This window comes from Trachypithecus francoisi, unplaced genomic scaffold (genome assembly GCF_009764315.1).
Source record: "Trachypithecus francoisi isolate TF-2019V2 unplaced genomic scaffold, Tfra_2.0 Lachesis_group4, whole genome shotgun sequence".
Classification (NCBI taxonomy): Eukaryota; Metazoa; Chordata; class Mammalia; order Primates; family Cercopithecidae; genus Trachypithecus; species Trachypithecus francoisi.
In genome coordinates, this window is record NW_022681469.1 from 30,690,536 (window position 1) to 30,718,486 (window position 27,951).

Genomic DNA, 27,951 nt, shown 5'->3' on the forward strand with positions numbered 1-27,951 from the left:
ATTGTCTGCGTTGCCGTGCTGGAAAGCAAGCTGCATGAGGACAGAGAGGTTTATTAGCTTATTTATCAATATACCCCAGGACGTAAAAACACTGCACAATACACAATAGGCTTCAATAAATATATGCTGAACAATGAGCAAAATTTCATGTCTTTTGTCCATTGCTCTTTTCGTTATCTTTTTCTTATTGATTTGTAGAAGGTCTTTATATATAATTAGCTGCATTTGGCCTTTGCTGGTTTCATATGTGACTGATATTTTCTTCCAATTTGTGACTTTGACTTTTTTCACTCTCCTTATGATTCATTTGATGAACAGAAGTTCTTAATTTTAATGTAGTCTGATCTACCAGGTCTCTCCTCTATTGCTTATGTTTTTGTGTCTTGTTTAGAAACCCTTTCTTGCCTGAGATCATAAAGATAATCTCTGTTATCTTCTAAAAGTTATACAACTTTGCCTTTTAAGTTAGAGTATTGACTATACATGGAATTGAGTTTTGTGAAGAATGTGATGTATGGGCACAGTTTTATTTTATTTTCTATATTGAAAACCAATTGTCCCCACACTATTTATTGAATAGCCCAATCTATCCCAACAAATCTGCAGTGCCCATTCTTGTCATGAATTAGATTTCCACATATGCACTTCTCTTTATGTATTTGTTTATTCCTATACTAAGACACAGTCTTAACTACAGCATTAAAATAGTTCTTGATTTCTGGTAGCACAAATCTTCCCTTACAAGTTCATTTCCTACCTATGACATGTTTTAAAGTTTTTATCCAATGCATAAATTGCTTACTTTTTTAAATAAAATGTATAGGTATAGTAAAATATCTAACTAGGTGGAAATGTTCATGAAACATAGGTTTCAAAATCAGGTTACAAAACACTTTGCATAGATGGTTTTAATTTGAAAAAATTAAAAATGGTTTTTATATTCAGCATAAGTTTTTTAAAAGAGGAAAGGCCATCTTCCTAATTACTAACAGTGATTCTGTCTCTCTGGTTGGTGAAATCGTGGGTACTTTCTATTATCTTCTTTGTCTTTATCTCTGTGTTCCAAATTGTCTATCACGAGCATGAGAATTCGCCATGAGAACAAAAATTAACTTTATAATTATTTTTAGGTAATGATGTGTAACAGGAAGAACAGAAACGCAATGTGCAGGAGGGGGCAGGGCTCGTCTGGGGTGGGGGCGTGTGGGCGGGCAGGAGGCCTCGCGGCCCAGATGTCCCTTGCGGTGCCTGGGAGGACAGAGCCACCGTCACAAAAAGAAACCAGAAGGAGGAGCTAATTTTGGGGCAAGGAGAAAATGTTAATCTGGTGCTTGGACTTCTTGAATTTGAGGGCCCGATAAGGCGGCAGGGGAAGAGTTCCGCCCAGAGCCAGAGCCCGAGGCTGGAGCTCCCAGAGCGTCTGAGTTAGGGCGGGAGGATTTGAGGACCTGAGAGCACAGCAAAGAGAACACTAAGGATGGAGGGGGCAGGAGAGGGGGTCCCAGGACAGCCCGCTGGGGACTGGACGGGGCCTGGGGATGAGGAGGAGCTAGAGATTGGGAGCAGGTTGGTAATCCGGGGTCAGATTAGGAGAGTGTAATGGACGCCAGGTGGGAAGAGGACGGAAGAAGAGGGGGATGGTGGGGAGGAGGGACGGTGCCAGCCAAGGAGAGACGGCTCTGAGGAAGGACGTGAGCAGCCACGAGACCACAAGACAGCAGCTTCAGGGAAATAAACCCCTGCAGAGCCCACAGTCGGGGCTTGACTAAGGGGAAAGGGGGAAGGCAAGGAGCCCAAGGGGTTTTGTTTTATTTAGAAGCTTCCTGGTCAGGGGAATGGAAGCCTGGAAGCTGCTAGGTACAGCAGCTGGGAAGGGTGATGGTTGAGGAGAGCTGTTGCTGTGGGTAAGGAAGCAATGCTGGGGGAAATGATTAAAACAGAAGAAAATGCAAGATGTTTAAGGAGTCAAGTGGATATGGGGCCCAGGGCTCAAATGAAGCACTTGGAAGCCCACTGAAAATACTGGCACACTTTGAGAAAAAACAGATTATGGTGAATGATGCTTCAACGTGGCGAGAAAGGGCTGGTGGGTTCCAACCCCAAGAAGGTGCAGTGTGAATAATACACCATTCACACAAGAGCTCACACTTACACAATAGCAGGCACTGTCCTAGACACTACTTCTGTTCCTGGGACAGCCCATGACCAAGAAGCCATTATTTTCCCCATTTTTACAGATGAAGAAACTGAGGTACAGATAGGTAAAGTAAAACATCCAGGGTTCTACAACTAGTAAGTAGCAGAGCTGGGATATGAACCCAGACAGTAAGTCTGGCTCACATGTCTCATTGTTAACCACTACACTACGACATCCAAAGGAGAATTTAGTTTGACCACTTGTATTAGTCTGTTCTCACACTGCTCTAAAGAAATACCCAAGACTGGGTAATTTAGAAAGGAAAGAGGTTTAATTGACTCATAGCTCCACGTAGCTGGGGAGGCCTCAGGAAAATTACAATCATGGTGGGAGGTGAAGGGGAAGCAAGGACCTTCTTCACATGGTGGCAGGAGAGAGAAGAGTGAGGAGTGAAGGGGGAAGTGCCCCTTATAAAACCATCAGACCTTGTGAGAACTCACTCACTATCACTAGAACAGCATGGGGTAAACTGCCCCCATGTTCCAATCACCTCCCACCAGGTTCCTCCCTCAACACCTGGGGATTACAATTCAAGATGAGATTTGGGTGGGGACACAAAGCCAAACCATATCACCACTCAAACCACGTGAGTTTATGAAGCTGGATATGCCTGGAGGAATGCCATTCCCCCTCCGGGAAACAGAGAATTAATCCCTGCCCTGCCCACCACACAGGGATGGGATGAGAGCCAGGTGGGAATGCCCTTTGGGAATGCTTAAGGATTCATCAGATGTAACTTGCCGTTCCTATGAATCAAGTGTTTTCTCAGGATCCTAGGAACAAGGCCACCTGCTGAGGGCTCCAGCTCCTATGTGGGGACTGCAAATGGGGAGATAGAAGAGACCCAGCTGTGAGGGCCTGTGCTGGGAGCAGCTGGACTTGAGCCATCCTGGTTTTGAGGCACTATCCAGTTATGCTCAGGTGTGCTAAGAGAGGCAGAGGGGAAAGGGGAAAGGATGATTGAACCCCCAAAAGAGAATGATTTTTGTTTATGAATTACCTGCTCTACTTTACATGATGTGCAGGGCACTTCCCTCAACCATCTCACAGAATCCATCTTCAAGATGTAGCTATCACATCGGTATAATCATTTGCATTTCACAGATAAGGAGACTAAGGTTCATGGAAGTTCAGAAACTTGCCAAAGCCATGTGGATTGTGAATGGCAGGGCAGAACTGAGATCCAGACGCCAACACACAACTCTTAGGTTAGGACTGGTGTGGTGGTTACAGGATTGGAGGAGGGGCCAGAGGGAAAAGGGATTCTAGAGGATTCTAGAGGTCTGGAGGGGGGCTTCCCTGACATGGCTAGCTGGAAGAGGCAGGATGTAGAGCAGAAGGTAAAGGAAACCTCCTTCTCTACTTGAAATGTGACCCTAAAGTAATGATTCCTAAACATTAAGGTCACAGAGTCCTTTTGGAAGCTGATAAAAATTGGACTCTCACCTCAGAAAAGATATTCAGGTTTTTTTTCACATGGTATTAGGGGGTTCATGGCCCCTCCAAATCAGCCAGTCCATGCAGGAGCTGAGCCCAGGACAGGCTCCGATGACCGATGCATTGGCCATCCCATCCCAGCCAAGTTCCTGCTTGTCTGTGTGCAACCATGCTAATAATAGTGTAGTTTGATGAATGCATTAGGGCGCTTTGTGATGCACAGGTCAGATCCCCTTTTACAACGGAAGGACTTAGTCCCCAGCTGCTGGGAGTGCTGCCACCCTGACAGGCCTCATCCCTTTTCAGGAACTGTCCTTGACCAAAGAAAGTCACCTTATCCAAAGTCAAACCTTCTTCCCAGGGCAAATCACTTCAGCAGCTGACTCTGGAGAGCTCTGCAGGGCCACCTCTGCTTCAGAGCTTCCCTGGCGTCAGGGAGGTCTTCACAGGGCCTGTGCTGCAGCCTAGCCTCTTCTGCCCAATCCTGCTTCCCCTCCACAGGTGTGGATTCTGAGGGCATGCCCAGATAAACCCCCATGTGCCACTCACCCTCTCAGAGAACCCAACAGTGATACACAGACTCTGCTTTAGTCAGGAAAGTGACCGGCAAGGGAAATCTAAGTCTTGTCCCCTTTTTGCAGATGAGAAAACCGAAACTCAGAGATGGCCACTTGCCCAAGCTCACACAGCTAGCAATGGTGCAGTCAGGGTTTGAACCCAGTGTTTTGGAAGCCAAACCTCACAGCCACTGTACCCTTCTGGCATCTGGAGGTGGTCAGCCCCCGAAGAACATGCCAAGAAGGGGAGGCAAGGGCTCGATTAGTGTGAAATGGGGGCAGGTCCCTTGGTCCTGGAAGGCTGCAATGTGTTTCCCTGCTGCCTGGGCACATTCAGGGTTGGACACCTTCCCCAGTCATCCAGAGGCCAGCCACAGGCAAGGAGGAATGATGGCAGCATCTGGGTTGAGCTGCACTGCAGGCCACCTGAGCCACTCTCTCATCAATGCCCTAACTGCCTGAAGTGGAAGAGCAAGAGCTCAGGTTCTAGGTCCTACAGGACAGCAGGTGCCCACAGGTCACACCCTCACCAGGAAGGCCACCTGCTGTCCTCTAAGGAGCCCCAGACCTGGGTGTGTGCCACCCTACCATTTACTAGCAGGGGGCCCTTGAGCAGGTCACTCAGGTGACACCCCATCTACTTCATGCCCCGGCATCATTTAGGGTGACCTCGGTGTCCATATGAAGGCCCGTTCCTGGGGCCAGCCTCCTGGGTCCTGTGTCTGCAGCTCCCTAAGGTACCCACACCCAAGCTGACTCCCTGCAGCCCCGTCCCCACCAATCCCCTTGCTCCCAGCCTATCAGGCTAGTGGGGACACTCCCTGGCTGGGCCAGCCTGCTTGCCTGATCACCTGAGCCATGCTCCTGTTGATGCCCTAACTGCCCGAAGTGGAAGCAGGGGCTCAGGCGCCCTGTGTCCCAGAATGCCCCCCACATTAGCACACACTTTCTGTTGTCCCATCATGATGTCCCAGCAGCACAGACGTTTTGTAACTGTCAAGAACGTGGCAGAGCATGGAATCCGTTACATAAGTGATCTAGCTTAAGCCATGGTGCATCCTGTTTGTTTTGTGACAGGGCAGAAATGGAAAATTTTGCCTCAAGGTGGAAATATAAAGCAAAGACAAACTATGAGAGCGTCTTGCAGAGAGGCCTGTGTGCTGTGTGTGTCCTCTTCTGCTCCTTGCCGTTCCCTGGCTGACGTGGGACCTGCGCAACTCCCTGGCCTCATTGTCTGCCTTCCACACTCATCCGTCAACACCCAGTCCAGATCAGCCCCACTCCCACAGCGCCTCTAGAAGGAATAATGGCATAACCTTGCAAACTGATGCCACATAAAAGCCATGGTTTTTAACCTCAGTGGGGCCTCTGCACGCACCCCCTGGCAATCCTCTGGGTTGTCCCCACTTCTCTTGGCAACTCTTTTCAATGTTCATAACCTGCCTCAAGTCCTCCTCTACCAACCCTGCAGACAATCTTGCTCCCACAGCCCTGATGCCCACCAAAGCTTCCAGCTGTGCCCTGCTCTGACGTCCTTGTGCCCTCTGCAGATTTAGTCTGTGCCACCCGCCTTGTCTTCCTTCATTCCAGAACAGTCCAGGCCATGGTTCTGTCCTCTTCCTGCTGGAGGCCCCAGGACACTGGTGTGCTGGCCCTGCTGCCATCTCTCTCCCCTGATGCCTCGTTGCTCTCCTCCTTCTCTCATATCCCCAAGTTCTTCCTCCTCCTGGCTACATCCCCAAAGCCTGTTAATATGCTTGCAATGTCCACTTACTCCACCCTGGGTCTCTCTAGAGCTCTGGCCCTCTCTTTTCTCCGCATCTCATCTAAGCTTTTTGGAAGAGCAATCTAGACTCTCAGATACCAACATTAATGAGAACAAAAATAAAATATTACAAATACAATTCAGCAGAAGAATAATACAAATAATAACATAACGACAAAGGAAAGTTTTTTCCAGGAATTTGAAAATCGTCAACATCGGGAAATCTCTCTGTCTCTCTCTCTCTCTTTTTTTTTTTTTGAGACAGAGTTTCACTCTTGTTGCCTAGGCTGGAGTACAATGTGCGATCTCGGCTTACTGCAATCTCTCCTTCCTGGGTTCAAGCAATTCTCCTACCTCAGCCTCCTGAGTAGCTGGGATTACAGACATGTGCCACCATGCCTGGCTAATTTTGTATTTTTGGTAGAGATGGGGTTTCTCCATGTTGGTCAGGCTGGTCTCGAACTCCCGACCTCAGGTGATCAGCCCGCCTAGGCCTCCCAAAGTGTTAAGATTACAGGTGTAAGCCACTGCGCCCAGCCTTGGGAAATCTCTTAATGCAATTTATCTCATGAATAGATGAAAGGAGAAAAAATCATACGATCATTTGATAGAAGCCCAAAGGACATTTGATAAAATCCAATATACTTAAAATATATATATATTCTTACTAAACTAGCAATAAACAGATAATCCCAAAGCAGGATAAAGAACAAATCTAAACCAAGAGCTAATGTTATACTTAAAGATAAAATTCTGACCTGTGAATGCATAAGAATTTCCTTGATGAACGCTATCATGAAATATTGTTTGGAAGTGAGTTCTAGTCAAAAGAAAAATAAGACCAGGCACGGTGGCTCACACCTGTATCCCAGCACTCTGGGAAGCCAAGGCATGAGGATCACTTGAGTTCGGGAGTTCAAGACCAGCCTGGCCGACATGGTGAAACCCCGTCTCTACTAAAATACAAAAATTAGCCAAGTGTGCTGGCACACACCTGTAATTCCAGCTACTTGGGAGGCTGAGGCAGGAGAATCGCTTGAACCCAGGAGGCGAAGGTTGCAGTGAGCCAAGATGGGACCACTGCACTCCAGCCTGGGAGACAGATTGAGACTTCGTCTTAAAAAAGAACAAAAAAAAAGAGACTTTTTCTTTTTTAAAAAAAATGTGATTTAATTATTGTAAAGAGGGAGTCAAAAACCTGATTGACTTCATAGAAAATCTGAAGATCAAGTGAAAATTATAATTAATAAGAGAGTTTAATAAGGCAGTTATAAAAGAAATGTAGATAATTTTATTAGTTTTTAAATACAGTGGCAACCACCAACCTGAAAATAGAATAGGAAAGAGAATTTCATTCACAATAGCAATTAAAATATAAAATATTAGGGAAGAATTTAAACAAGAAGAATGCAAGCCTCCATAAAGAAAAGCCCTTATGCTTTACTGAACAATTTGAATTAAGAGGAGGCCATACTTTGTTTCAAGATGAGAAGACTTGATATTGTAAAAATGTCAATCTTGTCCAAATTCACATATGCATTTCCCATAATTGCAATCAAAACCTCAATTGAGTTTTGAGTAGAATTTGATAAAATGAATCTCACATTAATCTGGATGAATAAATATGAGGAAATTCATAAGAAAATGTCGGGGAAAAAGACTGAATTAGAACAGGGCACACTTGTCATACCAAGTATGAAAAAGGTATATTTTTAAACCTGTAGTAATTGCAGCAGTAAAATTCTGGTGTCAGAGGAAACAGACAGATCAAAGGAGCAGAATATAAAATCCAATTGGCACTTCAAGTTAGTGAGGGAAAGAAGGTGCTATTCAAGAAATGGTGCTGGGATAACACGAAGGCTGTTTTCTCCTCATTTGAGGAAAGGAAGGGAGGAAGGGAGAAAGGAAGACAGGAAGGCAGGAAAGAAGGAAGGAAGGAAGGAAGGGAGGGAGGAATACCTAAAGGGGGGGGTACCTGTATGTGTCCTTTCAAAGGTACCCTATATCTATACAAAATTATTTATATAGAAAAAAGTAGTCATTTGTCTGCCATGTATGCTTGCAAATATCTTTCCCCAATTTATCATAACGTAAGATATTATATATGCAGCTTTTTTCCAGTGCAGAAGTAAGTCATTTTTATAGAGTTTATTTATTTATTTATTTATTTATTTATTTTTGAGACAGGGTCTTGCTCTGTCACCCAGGCTGGAATGCAGTGGCTCAATCTCAGCTCACTGCAACCTCGGCCTCCTGGGTTCAAGAGATTCCCCTGACTCAGCCTCCCGAGTAGCTGGGATTACAGGCTCATGCCACCATATCCAGCTAATTTTTTAAGGTATTTTTAGTAGAGACGAGGTTTCACCAGGCTGGTCTTGCCCAAGCTGGTCTCGAACTCCTGGCCTCAAGCAGTCCACCAGCCTCAAACAGTCTACCCACCTTAGCCTCCTAGAGTGCTAGGATTACAGGCATGAGCCACCACGCCCGGCTGATTTAATTTTTGTGTGTGTTATGGCTTCATGAGTTTTTCTTTACTCCAAGACTTTGTGTGTGTGTGTGTGTGTGTGTGTGTGTGTGTGTGTGTGCAGGGGTGATTGTGTGTGTCTATGCTCCGTATTTTCTTCCAGTACTTTTATGACTTCAGCTTTAACTTGAATATTTTCTCCATTATTTTGATGTAAAGAGTAAAGTGGGAATCATCTTTTCTCCTAAATGTGTCTTCAGCTGTCCCAGCCTTATATATTGCACTACCTGTCTTTTCCCATCTGATATGAGATGCCATTTTATGACACACTAAATTCCCATATTAATTTGGGTCTATTTCTGAGCTCTTCATTCTGTTCTGTTAATCTCACCGAATATTCCCATGTACTTCTCTATTTTAATTATGTTTTCATATATGGTGAAACTGATCTTGTCTCATGTTTTTTTTTTTTTTTTTTAAAGAAAACTTCCTGGATATTTGTACATATTTATTTTTCTGTATAAACTTAAGAATAAGCTTGTCTGGTTGCAAGAAAAAAGTTATCTAGGTATTTAAGTGTAAAGCATAATTTAGAAGAATTAACATCTTTCTAATACTTCGGATCAACATTTTCCAATTCAAGAAGGGAGTTTCTTATTTCCATTTCATGAGTTCTTCTATATGTTCCTCAATAATGTTTTAAAATTCTTCACACGAACCTTGCACGTTCATTGTTATTACAATTGGTTTTTACCTTCCATTGTATTTTTAAACTTCCTATTGCTTTATATGGGAGTGCTATTAATTTGCCATATTAATTTTGTATCAGAAACTGTATAGAATTCTTACTATTTATATTTTTTCCCATTGACTCTCTTGGGATTTCAAGTTATGAAATCACATCATTTAATATTACTGATAAGAACTTACTTCCTGTTTTCCAATTTGGTGCTTCATTTCTTTTTTCCTATTTAACTGCTTTAGTTAATAGTTCATGTAAGTGCTCCTTACTCTGGTGGGAGTTTCATCATACTTTTCTATAGTTTTATCATTAAACTAGACAATGGCTCTAGCTTTAAATAAATAGAAATAGAAAAATGATTGAAACACAAAATAGGTATTTCACAGAAGGAGAAACAAAAATGACTCAGGAATAGATGAAAAGATATTCAACCTTATCTAGAGCATTAGCCTGCCCTTTAAATGCTAAAATCCAGGTTTTGTCCCTGGTCCACCATTTTTCTCACCAGCTGCTCTTTGGGCCACTGCCCCATTGCCCAGCAAAGACTGACGGCCCCTCAGTCTAGGGTTCTAGGACTGACCTTTCCCCAGGGCGTCCAATTTGTATCTTCAGCAGGCTCCTAGACATCTTCATTGTCTGAAAGCACCTCAAGCTCAGCATGTTCAACACTAAACCAACATCTCAACCACCAAACCTCTACCTTATTTAGTGAGTTGCCTGGTCATCTGCCCATTCCTCCAGGTAAAGCCTCCTCATCCTGTGTGCTCAATGAATCAAGTCTTGCCATATATTTACCCTCTAAATATTTGCCTTAATTTGCTTTCTCCAACCCTCCAACCCTCCACCCTTTGTCTTGGTTCAGACCACCATATCCTCCCCTACATGGATTGCTGCAATGGCCTCCTAAATTGATTTTCCTTTTCCATTGCTGACCCATTTAGAATCAGCTTCCAGAATGATTGCTATCAAGGTGTATTTCTTTTTTTTTTTTTTTTTTTTGAGACGGAGTCTCGCTCTGTCGCCCAGGCTGGAGTGCAGTGGCCAGATCTCAACTCACTGCAAGCTCCGCCTCCCGGGTTTAGGCCATTCTCCTGCCTCAGCCTCCGGAGTAGCTGGGACTACAGGCGCCCGCCACCTCGCCCGGCTAGTTTTTTGTATTTTTTAGTAGAGACGGGGTTTCACAGTGTTAGCCAGGATGGTCTCGATCTCCTGACCTCGTGATCCGCCCGCCTCGGCCTCCCAAAGTGCTGGGATTACAGCAAGGTGTATTTCTAAAACCCAAATTCAATCACATCACTTTCCTTCTGAAAACCCCTAAGTGGCTCCTCACTGCCACAGGGATGGAGTCCAAGTCTCTGCCAGAGTCTACATAGCTCCTGTGACCTGGTCCCACCAGCCTTCCTTGTTTCCTGGGCAGCCCATCTTGGATATCATGCTCCAGGGATACTAAAGCCAGGTAGTAATACCACACTGGTCATGTTAACCACCAGCCAGCCTCTTGGTCCAGGCTGCCTGCATCTTCCCTCAATGCATGCTGCTTGTCATTTACCACATTTGCCTTTCTTTAAATTAAATTAAATTAAATTAAATTAAATTAAATTTTTGAGACAGAGTCTCACTCTGTCACCCAGGCTGGAGTGCAATGGCGCAATCTTGGCTCACTGCAACCTCTGCCTCACAGGTTCAAGTGATTCTCCTGCCTCAGCCTCCCAGTAGCTGTGATTATAGGCATCCACCATCATACCCATCTAATTTCTGTATTTTTAGTAGAGACAGGGTTTCACCATGTTAGTCAGGCTGGTCTTGAACTCCTGACCTCAGGTAATTCACCCACCTCGGCCTCCCAAAGTGCTGGGATTACAGGTGTGAGCCACTGCACCTGGACCGCTTTCTAATTTAATATAGAGTTGAGGTCTTACTATGTTGCCCAGGCTGGTCAATAACTCCTGAGCTCAAGCAATCCTTCTGCCTTGGTCTCCCAAAGCACTAGGATTACAGGTATGAGCCACCACACCTGACCACTTAGCACATTTTGATTTGAGGTTTTTATATGTTTTATGCACATGGTTAAAAAAAGTCAAACTATCAAAAGATTGATAATGGATAAAATCCAACCCAGGTCCCTCTCTCCCATCCCAGGTCCACTCCCTAGAGGCAACCACTTTTGACTCTTCAGCTGTTTCTTTGGTATTTATTTTCATATCTCTAAATAATATATTTATACAGTTATTTCCTGATTGATCAAATGTGTATGTCATTTTTACATCTTACATAAGAGAGGAGGACTTAGTTCTGTCACGTTGCCTGTCCTATTCTATCACTATCTTTGCTTAAATCATGTTTCCATTATTGTGACTATATTAACCTTGTTGCTGCAGAATCAATTAAAGTACAAGGTTACATTTTATTTTTGTATGTAGATTTTGATTTTTTGGTTTTCCAGGGATTTCTAGTTGTTTTTATTTTACTTTTTTTCATGAGCTCCTTTAAACACTCCTCTATGCTTTCTTGAGAAGCTCTGGCACCTAGGAACTTTATCAAGCCTCTGCCTTTTCAGGGCACTCCTTGCCATGAGCCCTCTGTCCTCAGCTCCCTGTGCTCCCTGCACGGCTATCAGCCTGGGACTTCTCCCAACTGCACTGCAGAATGGAGCCATCGTCTCTAGACTTTTCAGTCTGGCTTTCTTGGCTTACTTTTTTATTTTGCTGGAACACATGATTAATAACTTCCATAAATAGGGTGCTGAGTCCTGACATATCTGAAAAGTATCTTTATTCTACCCTCATGCTTGATGATACTTTATCTGAGTGCTGAATTCTGGATTGAAATTACTTTCTCTCTGAGTTTTGAAGGCCAGGTTGCCCTGCATTCTAGGGCCTAATGTTGCCATTAAGAATTCTCTGGCAGGGGATGGTGGTACATGCCTGTAGTCTCAGCTACTTGGGAGGCTGAGGTGGAAGGATTGCTTGAGCCCAGAGTTCAAGTCTGCAGCAAGCTATAATCTCGCCACTGCACTCCAGCCTGGGCAACAGAGTGAGACCCGATCTTAAAAACAAAACAAAACAGAATTCTCATGCCACTGTAACATTTATTGGGGATTTTATATTTTCTTTGTGGAAGTTTCTTGGTTATTCTCTTTGTCTCTGATACTCTGAAATTTTAGGTTGACATGCATTGCTGTGGATCTATTTTCATTCTTTCTGCTGGGTGGACTCAGTGGACCCTTTAAGGCTTCTAAACTTCAGGGTTGAGAATTTTCCAGTATTATGTATTTGATAACTTCCTCCCTTCAATTTTCTGTTCTTCCTGGAACTCCTATAGGCCAGTATAAACTTATCAATTTGATTCTTTTTTTCATTTTTATGATCTTTTCCTTTTGTCTTGTTACTCTGCTTTCTGGGAGATTTCTTCAACTGCATTTTCCAATTCTGCTGAAATTTTATCTTCTACTTCCTGGGGGGTTTCCTTAACTTTATCGCTAATTCTACTGGATATTTTATTTGGGCAGCAGTCATTTTTAAAGTATCTTAATTTCCAAGAGCACTTTCTTGTCCTCTGAGGTTTCCTTTTCAGTATTGCGGACATTAATTCAAGGTTTGCTTTGTTTTGTTTTCAGTTATTTTCTGTTTCTTATGTTATTTCCATTTCCTCATGGGTTTTCTCTTTGTTTTCCTCGGTCTCAATCACAATGGACTTTCCTTGGGGGTGGATTAGCTTTGGTTATATATTTATACATTTAAGAATAAGACATTGATCATGTGGGAGCTGTGTGTTTGGGAGTGGGGTTTTCTTAGGAGCTGAGTGTGGCTTTTGGGTTTTCAGTGGGAGCTGGCTCAGTGTCATCCTCACATGCCTGTTCTCTGAGACAACTCAGTCATCCTGAGAAGAGACTTCCAATGTTCTGGCTGAGGGGTAGGGCTCTACCTGTAAATACTGCATTTGGTGTAGGGGCTGAGATAGGGCTTTGCCTGTAAATACTGCATTTGGTGTAGGGGCTGGCTGCTTTATAAGTGGACTTTCAAATAATCCCCTTATTCTGGTACCAGCTCTCTCTCTCTTGCTTTCTGCCATACCTGGCCCTTAGGGAACCCCCTCCTAGGAGTTCTCCAGGGGCAAATAAGCTCCTTCTTTCCCAAACCCCCTTCTCTGAGTGCTCTAAGCTAATGCTTCCTCCTCTCTATTACACTGCTATCCCACACCTCTGCTCCACCTGCTCTTCTAGAACTTGGTAGAATCTTCATCTGCTGATGGCCTCTCTTCCTCATTGCGTGTTAATGATTTCTTTTAAATCTCCTTCCTATAAGTCTAGAGGATGTCTTTGGAGAAAAGGGAGATGAATATGTGTTTAATTCTCCATTTTATGGGACTGTTTCACTGCTGGCTCAGCTCCCAGGGACAACAGCTGCTTCTAAATCATCTTTGTGTCCACAGAGCTGAGCACAGTGAATGGCATAGGTCAGTCAACAGCCTGTAAAATAAACATTGAACGGAATTGAACCTACTGGTCTCACCATAGTAGAGTGCCTGGATTAGCCAGGATAACAAGGAGGCACAAGAATGTCACATACAGAATGGTGAATTCTGTCTGGAGAAGAGAAGACATTAGTGGGGAGGCACGGGGTAAAGGGTCACTGATATGGTTTGGATCTGTGTCCCCACCCAAATGTCACATTCAATTGTAATCCCCCATGTTGGAGGTAGGGCCTGGTGGAAGGTGATTGGATTGTGGGGGTGCATCCTTCACGAATGGTTTAGCACCATCCCTTTGGTGCTATTCTCATGATAGAGTTCTCAGGAGATCTGGTTGTTTAAAAGTGTGTGGCACCTCCCCTCTCTCTCTCCTCATGCTACAGCCACATAAGATGTGCCTGCTGCCCACTTCACTTTCCTCCATGTAAGTTTCCTGAGGCATCCCTAGAAGCTGAGCAGATGCTGCCACGCTTCTCGTACAGTCTGCAGAACCATGAGCCGATTAAACCTCTTTTCTTTATAAATTACCCAGTCTCAGGTATTTTATAGTAATGAAAAAATGGACTAATACACTCATCTACAAGTATCAAGGATATCTCACGTAGAAGAGCTGACATGTTCTATGTAGCCTTGAAAGGTGTGACCAGGACCAGTCAGAGGTGGGAGATGCTCAATGACAGGTTCAGCTCCTTGTGTGCAATCACTTTCTAACAGCCAGCTCCCTATTGATGGGACAGATGACCTGGAGAGGTGATGAGTTCCCTGCCCTGAGGATGTTCAAGCAGAGCTGGACAACCAGTTATTAGAGCTGCTGTAGAGAGAATTCAACTCACTGAGTGAGAGATCGTAATGAGATCTTTTTTTAACCGCCAGAATAAAAACATCCTCTTTTATAGGAAATATTTGATAATATCCTCTTATTATCCTGAAATAAAATAACAGAGTAAAACCCCACTTTTAAAAAACTGACATTTTTTTTATGGCCGGGCGCGGTGGCTCAAGCCTGTAATCCCAGCACTTTGGGAGGCCGAGACGGGCGGATCACGAGGTCAGGAGATCGAGACCATCCTGGCTAACACTGTGAAACCCCGTCTCTACTAAAAAATACAAAAAACTAGCTGGGCGAGGTGGCGGGCGCCTGTAGTCCCAGCTACTCAGGAGGCTGAGGCAGGAGAATGGCGTAAACCCGGGAGGCGGAGCTTGCAGTGAGCTGAGATCCGGCCACTGCACTCCAGCCCCGGCGACAGAGCGAGACTCAGTCTCAAAAAAAAAAAAAAAAAAAACGGACATATTTTAAAAAATCAATACAATTCCCTGATATATAAAACTAAAATGACATAATTTACAAGAATATGCTTTTCAACATGTAAATGTTCAGACATGATTATGCATAACAGAATGAAATAATGACATGCTTGCGCCTATATGTAGACTCATCATGAATGCATGTGGTGCAAATGTAGACTGATACAGGGGTGTTGTTTTAATCACTCAATTACTGTTGGGAGCTTTGCCTTCAGAGATGTGATTTTCCAAAATGACACACAACTCTTAGTAAAGTTTTGACATACAATCTCTACACTTTTCTGGGACCAACATTATGACAATTTTTTTTTTGTTGTTAGAGATGGGGTCTTGCTATGTTCCCCAGGCTGGATTCAAATTCCTGGGCTCAAGCAAATCCTCTCACCTCAGCCTTGAAAGTAGCTGGGACTACAGGCACACCACCATGCTCAGTACTCCTTTATTTATATACAGAAACATTCCCAGGAAATTAAACTGTTTTTCTGTTAACCATAGTTCATAGAGAGTCTGAACAAGTTTTTACTGCTTGGCAAGGCATTCAGAAGCCATGGGAGGATAGGCACAGTAGCTCACGCCTGTAATCCCAGCGCTTTGGGAGGCAGAGGTGGGGAGACTGCTTGAGGCCAGGAGTTTGAGACCAGCCTGGGCAGCATAGAAAGACCTCATCTCTATTAAAAAAAAAAATTAGCTGGGTATGGTGGCACCTGCCTATAGTTCCAGCTACCCAGGAGGTTGAGACAGGAAGATGGCTTGAGCCTAGGATTTTGAGGTTATAGTGAGCTATGATGGTGCCACTGCACTTCAGCCTGAGTGACAGAGCCAGACCCTGTCTCTCAATAAATAAATAATGAAGTAAATAAAGCCATGGGAGTAAGGGACAGAATTTACTGTGCAGGATTGAATTGTGCATTGCACAAGGCCAGGCGTACCTGGCCTATACCTACTAAATATGGATAGCATTCTTCTAACTGTTGTGCCATTTTAGACATATCCCCACATATGTCCAAAATGCCTGTAGGGGTCACCACTGCCTGAGAACCACTGGACTAGTTGATTGCTAAGGTCCTTTCCAACCCCGGGATCCCCAGATTCCTTCAGGAGCTGGAGAGTCAACCCTGGGGCAGATGAGCCTGCTGGTCTCCATTCTCTACAGCCATCTGGGCTGGAGGACACAGAGCAGAAGCTGCCTCTGGGGACATCTGTGGGGCTTCCTCCTTCCAAACAGAACCAGCCCAGCTAAGGGACCAGCAGCCCATTAGCCATCATCCCCCAGGAAGAAGGTTCATTGAGTTGGGGTGACTGCCCCTGCATTTGACCTTCCTGAGACAAAGGGCAGGGAAATTTGACCCTGAAGATGGTGGCACCAATGGTGCTCTCACAGCACCCTTGTCCTTCCTTTCTTGCCCTTCAGCTTGCCTAATCCCCAGACTTGAGGGAAACCACCCACCTTCATTCTGCTCACCTCCTGAGTCTCTGGCTGGAAAAAATACAATGCCATGCAGGCTGCTGGGGCCACTGCAGACAGGGGCCCCGCCTCCCACCTCTGTCTTACTCCCCAGAGGCCCAGCCACTGACTCAGGCCACCCAGCCCAGCATTTCCTCCCAGCTGTCAGCAGATGCCTTTGTGCCTTGTCAGAGAACACTGATGGGAACAATGTCCATCTCTGCTTTCCAAGATTCATTCCTCTCTCTGTGCTCTGAATCCCATCTTCTTCTAGCATCTGGAGAGGCAGCTCTGTAGTTACTTTCTCTCCCTCTGCATCTTTAACCACTTAACTTTTCCTCTCAGCTCAGAAACTGGCTAATGGCCTCATTATTAAACCCTATTGCTAGTCCCCATCTCCTGCTTACATTCTCTGCAGCACTTTACTCCACAGTCATGCTCTTTCTCCTGAATGTGTTTTTGTTTTCAGGAGTTCTGTTTCATCTTCTGATCCATCCTTTCAAGTTTGTCTTCGTTGGCTCCTTCCCACTCTCCAACCTCCCTCCCCGCTTCTCCTTTTCCTCTTCCTCCGATCCCCCTTTGAATAATGCGGTCCCAGTGCCCGTTCTCCTCTCCCTTTCCTGCCCTAAGTTACCCCACTCACTCCTATGGCTTCAGCAGCCCCCTGGATGCTGCTGACACCCTGATCTACTTCCAATCTCAGCTTCTCAGCTCCAGTCCTGAATTCATAATTTCCTGCTCCACCTGTCCAGGCTCACTCTGCCTCCAGAGTTCTTTTTTTTTTTTTTTAGATGGAGTCTCGCTCTGTTGCCTAGGCTGGAGTGCAGTGGCGTGATCTCAGCTCACTGCAACCTCTGCCTCCCGGGTTCAAGCGATTCTCCTGCCTCAGCCTCCTGAGTTACTGGGATTACAGGCATGCACCACCACACCCAGCTAATTTTTGTATTTTTAGTAGAGACAGGGTTTCACCATGTTGGCCAGGCTGGTCTTGAACTCCTAACCTCGTGATCCGCTCACCTTGGCCTCCCAAAGTGCTGGGATTATAAGCATGAGCCATCGTGCCCAGCGCTCCAGGGTTCTTTACTTCACTGAATGGTGCCACCTCCATGAAGTTGCCTGAACTGCACATCTGGGAGTCATGGTCATCCTCACTCCTTCTCACCCTGTATGCAATCTGCCTAAATCCTGTGGGCCTACATCCTCTCTCAGAACCATCTCCTGAACCTGGCCCTCCTCTCCACCCCCTCTGCCATCCTCCTTATCAAGAGGCCTCTGGATTTTTTTTTTTGTTTCATTTATTTTTAATTTTTTTTTTTTTTTTTTTTTGGAGAAATGGAGTCACACTGTGTTTCTCAGGCTGGTCTTGAACTCTTTCCCTCAAGCAATCCTCCCTGCTAGGCCTCCCAAAGCACTGAGATTACAGGTGTGAGCCACCACACCCAACCAGCCTCTGGATTCTTTCTGAGTCCCAACTACTGGTGTCGATGACAACCAGGTTCTCTCTTTTCCAGTTCTTCTACTTTCTCTTCTAGAGTTCTCTAGCACAAAGGCCAGTCTGACTCATAACATTCTTCTCTTTCTTACCTAAAGCCACCGGAGGCGCCTCAATGTCCACAGCAAATGCCAAGGCTCCTCTGAAGGACATGGGCACCCTTCATCATCCTGCACTGCCCACCTCCCCTGCAGCTGTCCTGAGCATCTGTTACCCCTGAACATCCCAGGCCCTGCGAGACCATTCCTTTGCTCCCCACGCAGCAAAGGGCACATTCCTGTGCTCTCTCACACAGTGTGCTCTGCAAGCTTCCATAGGTGCTGGTATTACCCTTGTGTTATAACCAAGAGCTGTATGCCTGCCTCACCCCCGGTTTTGCTCCTCTTTGAATACGCAGCACCCGGTGCGTGCTAGCACAGAGCATGTACTCAGTGATTATCAGTAAAATGACTGCATAAATGAATGAGCAGAGGGATTGACTTGAAAATTACACCCTTATCTGCCTCATCATCATATCATTCCCTAGGCCACATTTTAATAGGTATACAAATCACCTGGGAATCTTGTTAAAATGCAGATTCTAGACCAGCCTGGCCAACACGGTGAAACCCCGTCTCTATTAAAAATATAAAAATTAGCTGGGCATGGTGGTGCATGTCTGTAATCCCAGCTACTTGGGAGGCTGAGGCAGGAGAATCTCTTGAACCTGGGAGGTGGTGTTGTAGTGAGCTGAGATCATGCCATTGCACTCCAGCCTGGGTGACAAGAACGAAACTCCATCTCGGAAAAAAAAAAAAGAAAGAAAGAAAGAAAGAGAGAGGGAGGGAGGGAGGGAGGGAGGGAGGGAGGGAGGAAGGAAGGAAGGAGGAAGGAAGGAAGGAAGGAAGGAAGGAAGGAAAGAAAGAAAGGAAGGAAGGAAGGAAGGAAGGAAGGAAGGAAGGAAGGAAGGAAGGAAGGATAGATAGATGCAGGTTCTGATTCAGTGGGTCCAGGGTGCAGCCTGAGATTCTGCATTTCTAAAAAGCTCTCAGGGGACACTGATGCTGCTGGTCTGCTGACGATACTCAGAGGAGCAAGGCCCTATCCTATGCCAGTGGTTTTCAAATTTTGCTGAACATTAGAATCATCTGAAGAACTTTTAAAAAATCTTATTTATTTATTTGAGATGGAGTCTCACTCTGTCACCCAGGCTGGAATGTAGAGGTGTGATCTTGACTCACTGCAACCTCCACCTCCCGGGTTCAAATGATTTTCCTGCCTCAGCCTCCCAAGTAGCCGGGATTACAAGTACCGGCCACCACGTTCAGCTACTTTTTGTATTTTTAGTATAGATGGGGTTTCACCATGTTGGCCAGGCTGGTCTCAACCTCCTGATCTCAAGTGATCTGCCTACCTCGGCCTCCCACAGTCCTGGGATTACAGGCATGAGCCACTGTGCCCGGCCTTAATTTTTTTTTTTTTAGAGACAGTTTCACTCTATCGCCCAGACTGGATGTGGAATGCAGTGCAGTCGTGCCATCATAGCTCACTGCATCCTAGAACTCTCGGGTTCAAGAGATCCTCCTTCCTTAGTCTCCCCAGTAGCTAAGAATACAGGTGCATGCCACCATGCCTGGCTAATTTTTAATTTTTTAAAAATAGAGATGGGGATGCAGGGGATGTTACCCTGGCTGGTCTCGAACTCCTGGCCTCAAGTGATCCTCCCACCTCAGCCTTCCAAAGTGCTGGGAGCTCTTTGGAAACGTGGGGCTCGAGCCACCACGTCCAGCCAAAAGCCTGATTTTTATACTAATCAAATCAGAATGTCTGGGGGAGGGAGACAGCTGTCAGTATTTTTAAAGATCCCCCATGATTCCAGTGTGCAGTAAGGTCTGGGAGCCCCTGGCCTATGCCATCTCTCACTTCCTCAGTGATGACCCTTAGCCCTGTGTGCTCCTTAGAATCACCTGGGAGCCTTCACTCCCCACTGGTGCCAGGTAGCACCCAGATGAACTAAATCAGAATCTCTGCAGGTTGAACCTGAGCGTTTGTAAACCTCCGTAAGTGATTCTCATATGCAGCCAGGGTGACAGCCTTTATTTTCAGACTCTACCTGTAAGGAATGGCCACAGATATGAGAGATCACTGACTCCAGAAGGAAGAGTAAGTGTGAAGTCAGGCCTGAGGCTCTTTAGCTATGCACTGTGTTGTTGGGAACAATTCCCCAAAATCCAGTCATAAACTGGCCCCAAGACTGGCCATAAAATCTCTGCAGCACTGTGGTGTGTCCATAATGGCCCTAACACCTAAGCTGGAAGGTTGTGGGTTTACAGGAATGAGGGCAAGGAATACCTGGCCCACCTAGGGTGGAAAACCGATTAAAGGCATTCTTAAGCCACAAACAAAAGCCTGAGTGATCTGTGTCTTTAAGGGTGTGTTCCTGCTGCAGTTAACTAGCCCAATCTATTCATCTAATTTGGCCCATCCCTTCATTTCCCATAAGGGATACTTTTTAGCTAATTTAATATCTATAGAAACAATGTTAATGACTGGTTTGCTGTTAATAAATATGTGGGTAAATCTCTGTTTGGGGCTCTCAGCTCTGATGGCTGTGCAATCCCTGATTTCCCACTTCACACCTCTATATTTCTGTGTCTGTGTGCGTCTTTAATTCCTCTAGTGCTGCTGGGTTAGGGTCTCCCCGACTGAGCTGGTCTTGGCACTGTGTCATCTCGGAGAAGTTAATTTAGCCTCATCTCCAAAATGAGATTTAAAATACACACTCCCACTTCCTGACCCCAATTTTAGTGGAGATGTCTGGAAGTCATCAAACCTCAAATGGAATTTGGACGAGTGCCCACACAGGAGCCTGTCTTCACCTCCCCAAAATATGGGGGACATCACTGCATTCCAACCCATCAGGTTGGCTTCAAACGCCAAACGCTGGCAGGAAAAGTTTCTATCATGCATGAACTCCCAGCTGCAAGCCCAGCTAGGGAGCAGATGGTTCAGTAACAGCCTGGGCCACCAAAGGGAAAGTCACAAGGACTTGCATTCATTGGCAGACTGAGAGGTGGAATCAAACACAACCCCTGCAAAGCAATCTGGCCTGCAGCCTGAATGCTGCATGGTGGGCTGGTTGGCCCTGCACAGGGACAGGGCCCACCCGCTACTCTCAGCACACACTGCAGTGCTGCCACCTGACCTATGGCAATGAGCCTGCAGGTTTGCACCAGATGCCTCTCTTGTGAGCTGACTCTGTAAATCTACCCTGGTGCTGAAGAACAAGCACAAAATGAACACAAATCTCAGGTTCAAATCTAGCCCACTCCTGGTGATATGAGCTTGGAGCTCAGCTTTCTTAGCTGCTGTTATTATTTTCTGTTTTATCAGCATCATACACACATATACCAAGTCACTGGGCCAAGCTGGCACACTCCTCTCCCTGGAGGCAGAAGAAACCCTGGGCCTCAAAGTGCAAGAGGGTGAGGATAGAGGAGACAGATTCCAGTATGGACAGGTTCTGGGTCCTAGGAATGGGGAATCTTGAGACATATTTATATTAAAACTTGTTTGACACTGGGTGCAGTGGCTCACACCTGTAATCCTAGCACATCCTAGCACTTTGGGAGACCAGCCTGGGCAACATGGCAAGACACTGTCTCTACATTTTTTTTTTTTAATTAGCTGGGCATGGTGGTGCACTTGTAGTCCCAGCTACTCAGGAGGCTGAGGCAGGAGGATCACTTGAGCCCAGGAGTTTGTGGCTGCAATGAGCTATGATTGCACCACTGCACTCCAGCCTGGGCAACAGAGCAAGACCTTGTATCTAAAAAATAATAATTGTATTTATCTGAAATTAAAATTTCACCGAGTATTTATTTGCTAAATCCAGCAACCCTACAGGAGGGGAAGGAAGAAATTAAAAGATGTAGCAAATGCCCACGCCCGAAGAGATGGGTCTGGAGGCAAGGGTCTGCCGGGCTGAGCTGGGTTTGGGCTGACAACTTCAGGACTCCAGGGCTCTAAAAACCAGATGGCAACATTTCACAGAATTTTCTGTCCTCAGAGCATTTTCTGGAAATAGGCCTTGGCCAGCAAAGTATAGTGAATTTCTTGAGGCAGGTGAGGCTGGGCTGGGCTGGGGGCTGGGGAAAGATTCAGACTTACACTCCTACCATCTTACCATCTATTCATCCCAAAAGACGAAGTCAACATGACTCTTCCCGACTCCACAGGAACAAAAATGTCCTCCCACCACTTGCCTTCTAATCCTCTGCCTGCATGGATAGGACCTTTTATTCCACAGGTAAAGACTCTGAGGATTCACCGCCCAGTGAAACTGAAAGGCTGCCTGGGCCTGATGGCTCACACCTGTAATCGCCACACTTTAGGAGGCTGAGGTGGGAAGATGCTTGAAGCCAGGAGTTCGAGGCTGCAGTGACCTATGTTCGCACTACTGCATTCTGGCCTAAGCAACAGAGCAAGATCCCATCTCAAAACAAAACTGAAGGCGCCTTCAAGCCCATCTAGTCCCCTCTGGTTACTGCTGAGAAGTCTGAGTCCAGTGGAGGGAAGGTTGCCTGAAGCCACACAGCGAGGGAGGGGCTGGGCTAGGCTGGAATCCAGGTCTCCCCACCTATCTGGTCAGCTCAAGTCCACACTCGTAAGCCTTGACTTTCAGAATAGAAATATCATTGATTTAATATGCAAATCCATTTACCAGTTCCACAATCTGCAATCAGTAGGCACCAAAGAGGGTCTGAGGTTCTGTTCAATTACATCCCAACTAGAAACAAAGCTGCAGAGAATCCTGTTCTGAAAAGGGCAGAGAACTTCCAGGGCATCTGGAGACAGTGCCACTCACTGTGCCTGCTTTGGGAAGTGGTTGCAGCTTACAGGTGTCTTCTCTTATGGACACAGACAGCATGTACTGTGGAGTCTGGAGACCTGGGCACAAAGCCTGACCTGGGTGGCCTTGGTTCATACCCTGCCTCAGTTTCCTCATCTGTGAAATGTAACTCACAGGGATGTTGCAAAGGTTAGTGAGATTGGGCACAGGGCCTGAAGCATTTTATTATAAGGCCTACAGTTCAAGGGCTGTCTTGACATCTTTGAGTCCCAAAGGCCCAACCACGAATTCCCCAGCTCTCTCCAGACATGCTCGTTCCCACCCAGGGAAAAAAGCTCCCCACCTGGCTAGTTTCCTGTTGGCCAGGATAGCCGCATTGCACCTGGTCTTCAGCCTAATGGGTTTCACTACCCAGCCAGCCCACGAATTTATTCAAACAAGCCAATCACAACCTCCTGCAGGAACCGGGGATACCATATCCTTTTTCACTATAAAGCTGCCTCCCACAGCCCCTGCTGTTGGCTCAGCTCCTGGTACCACTCCCAGCTGCAACCCTCATATGCCCTGCATGGCGTGCTGCATCCTCCTCCCCCAGGCTGTGAAGGCAGGTGGCGAATAAACTGCTGCCAATCTCATCTGCCATTGTCCAGTGTTGTATGTTCAGCCATCTCATACTATTTAGGGCAGGGAATCCCTTGTTTACCAACAGGGCGGATAGGAGGTGGCCAGAACTGGTCACTTAACAAAGCTGTGGACTCTGATGTTAACACACACCCTAAATCCCTCCCTCCTGGGGAGGGGACCTCCTTGTATTCTTGAATGGCAGTGCCTGGACTTCCATTCGCAGGGAGAGGCTGAGACCCTGGCAGCAGGAAAGCTTGCCAGCAAGGAATAGCATTTGGGGTCTTCTCAGGGCCAAAAGTACCTGCCCACTCCCTTGACACACTTGTCTTCACTGTATCTCATCAACTCTAACTATAGTCCCATGAAGGGCCATGGCCGGTGCTTCATATATGTTCATGCTGTGAGAAGAAATGTTGAATCCAAGGTCACACAGCCAGGAGAGACAGGGCTAGGTTAATCCCGCCCCCTCCCCACTGTCAGCACCGACCCTGCACCTTGCAGCCTCTGGGGAAGCAGAGCCACTGCCCACGGGGTGCTCTTCTATGCTGAGGGGATGCCCTCCCAGTCTCACGGACGTCACCCTCAATAAAATGGCTCAAGGGCACTCACACTGAGTATTCCTGTGACGGGCTGCACAATCCAAACAGCGGCCTTGGGCATGAGATCTAGGTATCCTGGCAAGCTCCACTTGGGGACAAGCACACAGTTAGTTACCTATGCCAGCTCTCTCAGACCTTGGCTCAGCCCCCACTGTGCCCAGGGCTCCAGCTGCCAGACAGTGAGGTGATCAGGAGGCCTCCACATGATTTCTTGTAGGAGGGAAGACCCTGAGCTTCTTGTCCCCGAGAGTAAACTTTAGAACTCTTTCCATTTTGCCATAGATCCTCCTGTCTTTGTTTCGGGGCATAGGAGCTGCCAGCTGGAGTCCTGATTGGGGGTCAGGGTGGGGTGATTTTGGCCAGCCTGGAGCTGTTCTCCATACATGCTTCCCCTGGGCACAGTGGGTCCCCAGTTTCTGAACAGTGGGACGTGGGCTTCCATCTACAGGGAGAGGCCGAGACCCTGGCAGGAAGAGAACTTGGCCAGGAGGTGATAAAGTTACCACTGAACCTGAATCAGCCTTTCCCATACCCGAAGGCACCCTGAGCCTCTCAGGAACCCAGACATTTTAGTGAACAAAGGAGCCAGCTCTCCTGACAAGCTCTGACTTCAGATGCTAATAAAATGTTGTTCAGACACACTCAGGACAAGCCTGTGGGTACCTTCTCTGCTTCAGCTAATCCCCATTATGCAGATGGAGAAACTGAGCTCATCATAAGGACTTACTTAAGCAAACAGCATGGGGCTGAAGGGAGAATTTGGCCCTCTCTGTTGGGCATGGTGCTGCATCAGTCCAGCTCCCTGCTGAGCACCTGAGTCAGGGCACTTAAGAGACCAGAAGCTCCTCTGGCCCATGATATCTGCAATTAGACAAGGACAACTGCAGAGGCTCGGGCTCTCTCCCCGATGCCCAGTGCTGGCTTCCTGCAGGGTGGGGCCCTGCACCTTCCCTGGCTTTTGTTTCCAAGGTCCCTGCTGTGCAAAACCAGAGAAACCATGCTCATATCCACAAGCAAACTTCCCTGTACCTGCCCGACCTTGGCCAGCCTTCCCCTGAGGCTGCAGCCAGATGTTACCCAGCTGAGCACAGAGGAAGGTCATGGAGCCAGGGCAGCCTGGAAAGTGGCCAGGCATGGGGCTAGGCAGACAGTGGCAGCTTTGCACTCCCAGGGGACTGAATTTGGGCTGAAAGACCCTGGGGAGGACACTGACCTTTCGTGGAAGGCTCATCCCCTTACTCTCTGTGTGTTTTGTCTACACTGCCATCTCCTTCACTGAGTCACACGCAGTTCTTTTTGTCTGAAAAGTAATTCACTTGAGAGAACAGCCATTTTCAGTCTTCCGTTGAGACCTGTGGACACTCCGAGAATGTCACAGGAGCTGGGCTTAGGCTTCTACCCTGTCAGAAGGAAGTGCCACTGGACTGGGGTGGCTGCCTCTCCTTCCCTTGTCCCCAGCCTGGGGGGATTTTTCTCTCCTCACTGTGGTAGCTCAGCAGCAGGCAGAACAATGGCTGCTTCAGAGAAAAGGCCATTTCCTGCTGACAGTGTGCATGCCTCACCCCAGGTCCCAGAGCTTCTGCAAAGAGGCACCCTCCTCCCCAAGTCCAGATCTCTCCTGCCCTTTGCCTCAGTAGAACAAAGACAACACATGGATCTGCCCTGGGCCAGATCCGACAAGGCTGGCCTAGTCTCTGCTGCCTGAGAGAGAAGAATGTGGAGATAGGAAGAGTTGCCTGATTCCCTAGTAGGAGAAGGGCTCCCCATCTCCAGCTTACCAAAGTTCTCAGAAGCAGGGTAGGGCAGGATGGGGAGGGGGGACTTCTCCTTGACTTTCTTCACCCATCCCTGAATCAGTTAAGGCATCACATCGACCCTTTCTGCTCTTCCTGGAGGGTTTGGGATGACACGAAGGAGATACCTTTCTCTCTCACTAAGGAGAAGCGTCTAGGACCATATTCCAGCAACATATCTGGTGTTTGCCAGCTAAAGGAGTGGGGAGAGCCACAGGTAGAGTTGCTGTATCCCCACCCCACTTGGGGTGGGAGCTACCTCAGAGGTCTCTGGGTGACCACATCCCAGTGAAAGCAGTCTGCACGGAGCCCTGGCCCCACAAAAGTCACCTCTAGAGGCATCTTGGGGTGCCCAGGGCACATCTCTGGTGAGGATCTGCACATACATCATCCCATCCAGTGCCCCCAAAGCCATGACATCATTTGAACCCTCTCTGCTGCTGGAAATGGAGAGATGGTTGGGGTTCATTCCATCCCCTTCCACAGGAGGAGGCCTGGATTTAGAAAAAGAAAGGAAGTTGGGACTGTGAGAATGTCTGGAAGGGGGTCCCAGGGGCCACCAGTTGCGTTTGTAGAATCCAGAAAATCCTAGATCCAGCAGTGCCTTCTGAAGTCTGGCTAGCCTTTTGGGGGAAGGAATCTGGCTTTATTCACTTATTTTAATGAACTGAGGTGGGAAAGGGGAGCCTGTGGCAGGGCTGTAGCAGTCTCTCTTCAGTCACTGCCCTTTGGAGAAAGACGGGCTGCGATGTGGTGACGCCTGCTAGTCAGTTTCAGAGATTTCCCAGGCAGGTTCTGGTCCTGGGAGCTCCTGCCCACCCGACAGAGGTACGGGATGGGAAGGCAGGTTGTGTGTTTGTGTTGGGGGCAGGGAGGAGGGTCTAGGATAGGGTTCTGGAGCTAGCTGGAAGCTATGAAGGCCAGGGCGGGGGCGTTCTAGGCCGGGGCAAGGAAAGAGGATCCTCAGGGCCGGGTGTGGAGCTGTCCGGACCCTGGTGCTGAAAACCGAGAGCGGCGATCAAGGGTGCGGAGAGCACCCAGCTGAGCTTGCGCTTCCGCCCTAGATGAGGGGGTCGCAGGGGATGGAAACGGATTCCTCCATCCCCTCTTCTCCTCACTCTCCAAGGAGGGAAGGGCACAACGAGTTGGGGATATAAGGCAGGTTGAGCACTAAGAAGTGTGCAGCCGCCAGAAGCTGCTGCTGTGGGGAAAGTGGGCCGCGATCCGGCTGAGTAGGGTGCAATCTGGGCCAGCTGCAGGGATGAGCAGCGAAGAGACCCTGGAGCAGGGCCGCTCCCTCGCTGGCCTCCTACTCTCCGGGCAAGTACCAAGGTGCACGAGGTGTTCCCACGCCTATGGCACAGACACGCATGCACAGAGGACTTCCGTGGGCGCATACACACCCCGTGGACACACAGGGTACGCTCCCAGAAGTGACACACACCAAGCACACGCAGGCAGCCCCGTACACGCACCCTGCAGTGGGCACCAGCTCCCACCAGGCTGCCGAGGCTCCCGCCCCAGCCTGAGTCCTCTGGCCTGGACGCCCCTCCAGCTTTGCTTCCGACCTCAGATGGCGCCGCTGAGGGAGGCGCAGCCGGTGGGAAGCCCCAGTTCTAGCCCAAGACGAGGAAGGTGCGGGAGAGAAGCAGCCAGCCCGCTCCTACGCCCAGAAAGAGCGGGGCGACACTGGCGGAGGGGTAGGTCTCAGACACCCATTCTTCTTTCCCAGACTCCCAGTCATGGAGCCAGGACACGAGAGGAGTGTGGACGGGAGCGACTGTGCGTGTCTCCCTCCCAAACTGGGGACACCCCGAGGACCAGCGCGTACCTGTGCGTGGGAGGCCCCGCGTGGAGCCCCCTCAGCGAGTCCCGACCTGCTGGCTCCTCTGGCTGCCCCTGGATAAAGGTGGGGTGGGAGTGGGGGTTACCCGTCCTGCCCTCCACAAGCCTCCCGGATGTCCGTGGGCTACGGAGAAACTCCTGCCACGGCGGCGGGAAGTTGCCTGGGTTCGGGCGCTAGGAGGGGGCGCCCTCCAGTCCCCGGGCTTGGCCGGGGCCCCCGCGCCCCCGCGCCCGCCGCCCTCGCCACCTCGCCGGCGCCCTCCCGCCCGCAGACTGCGCCGAGCCCGAAAGCCGGGAGCCCGCCCGCCCTCCCGGAGAGTCTGCTGCTGACCTGCATTGACGTCATTGCGTCATTAGGTTTCCCCTGGAAACACTGGCTCGCCCGA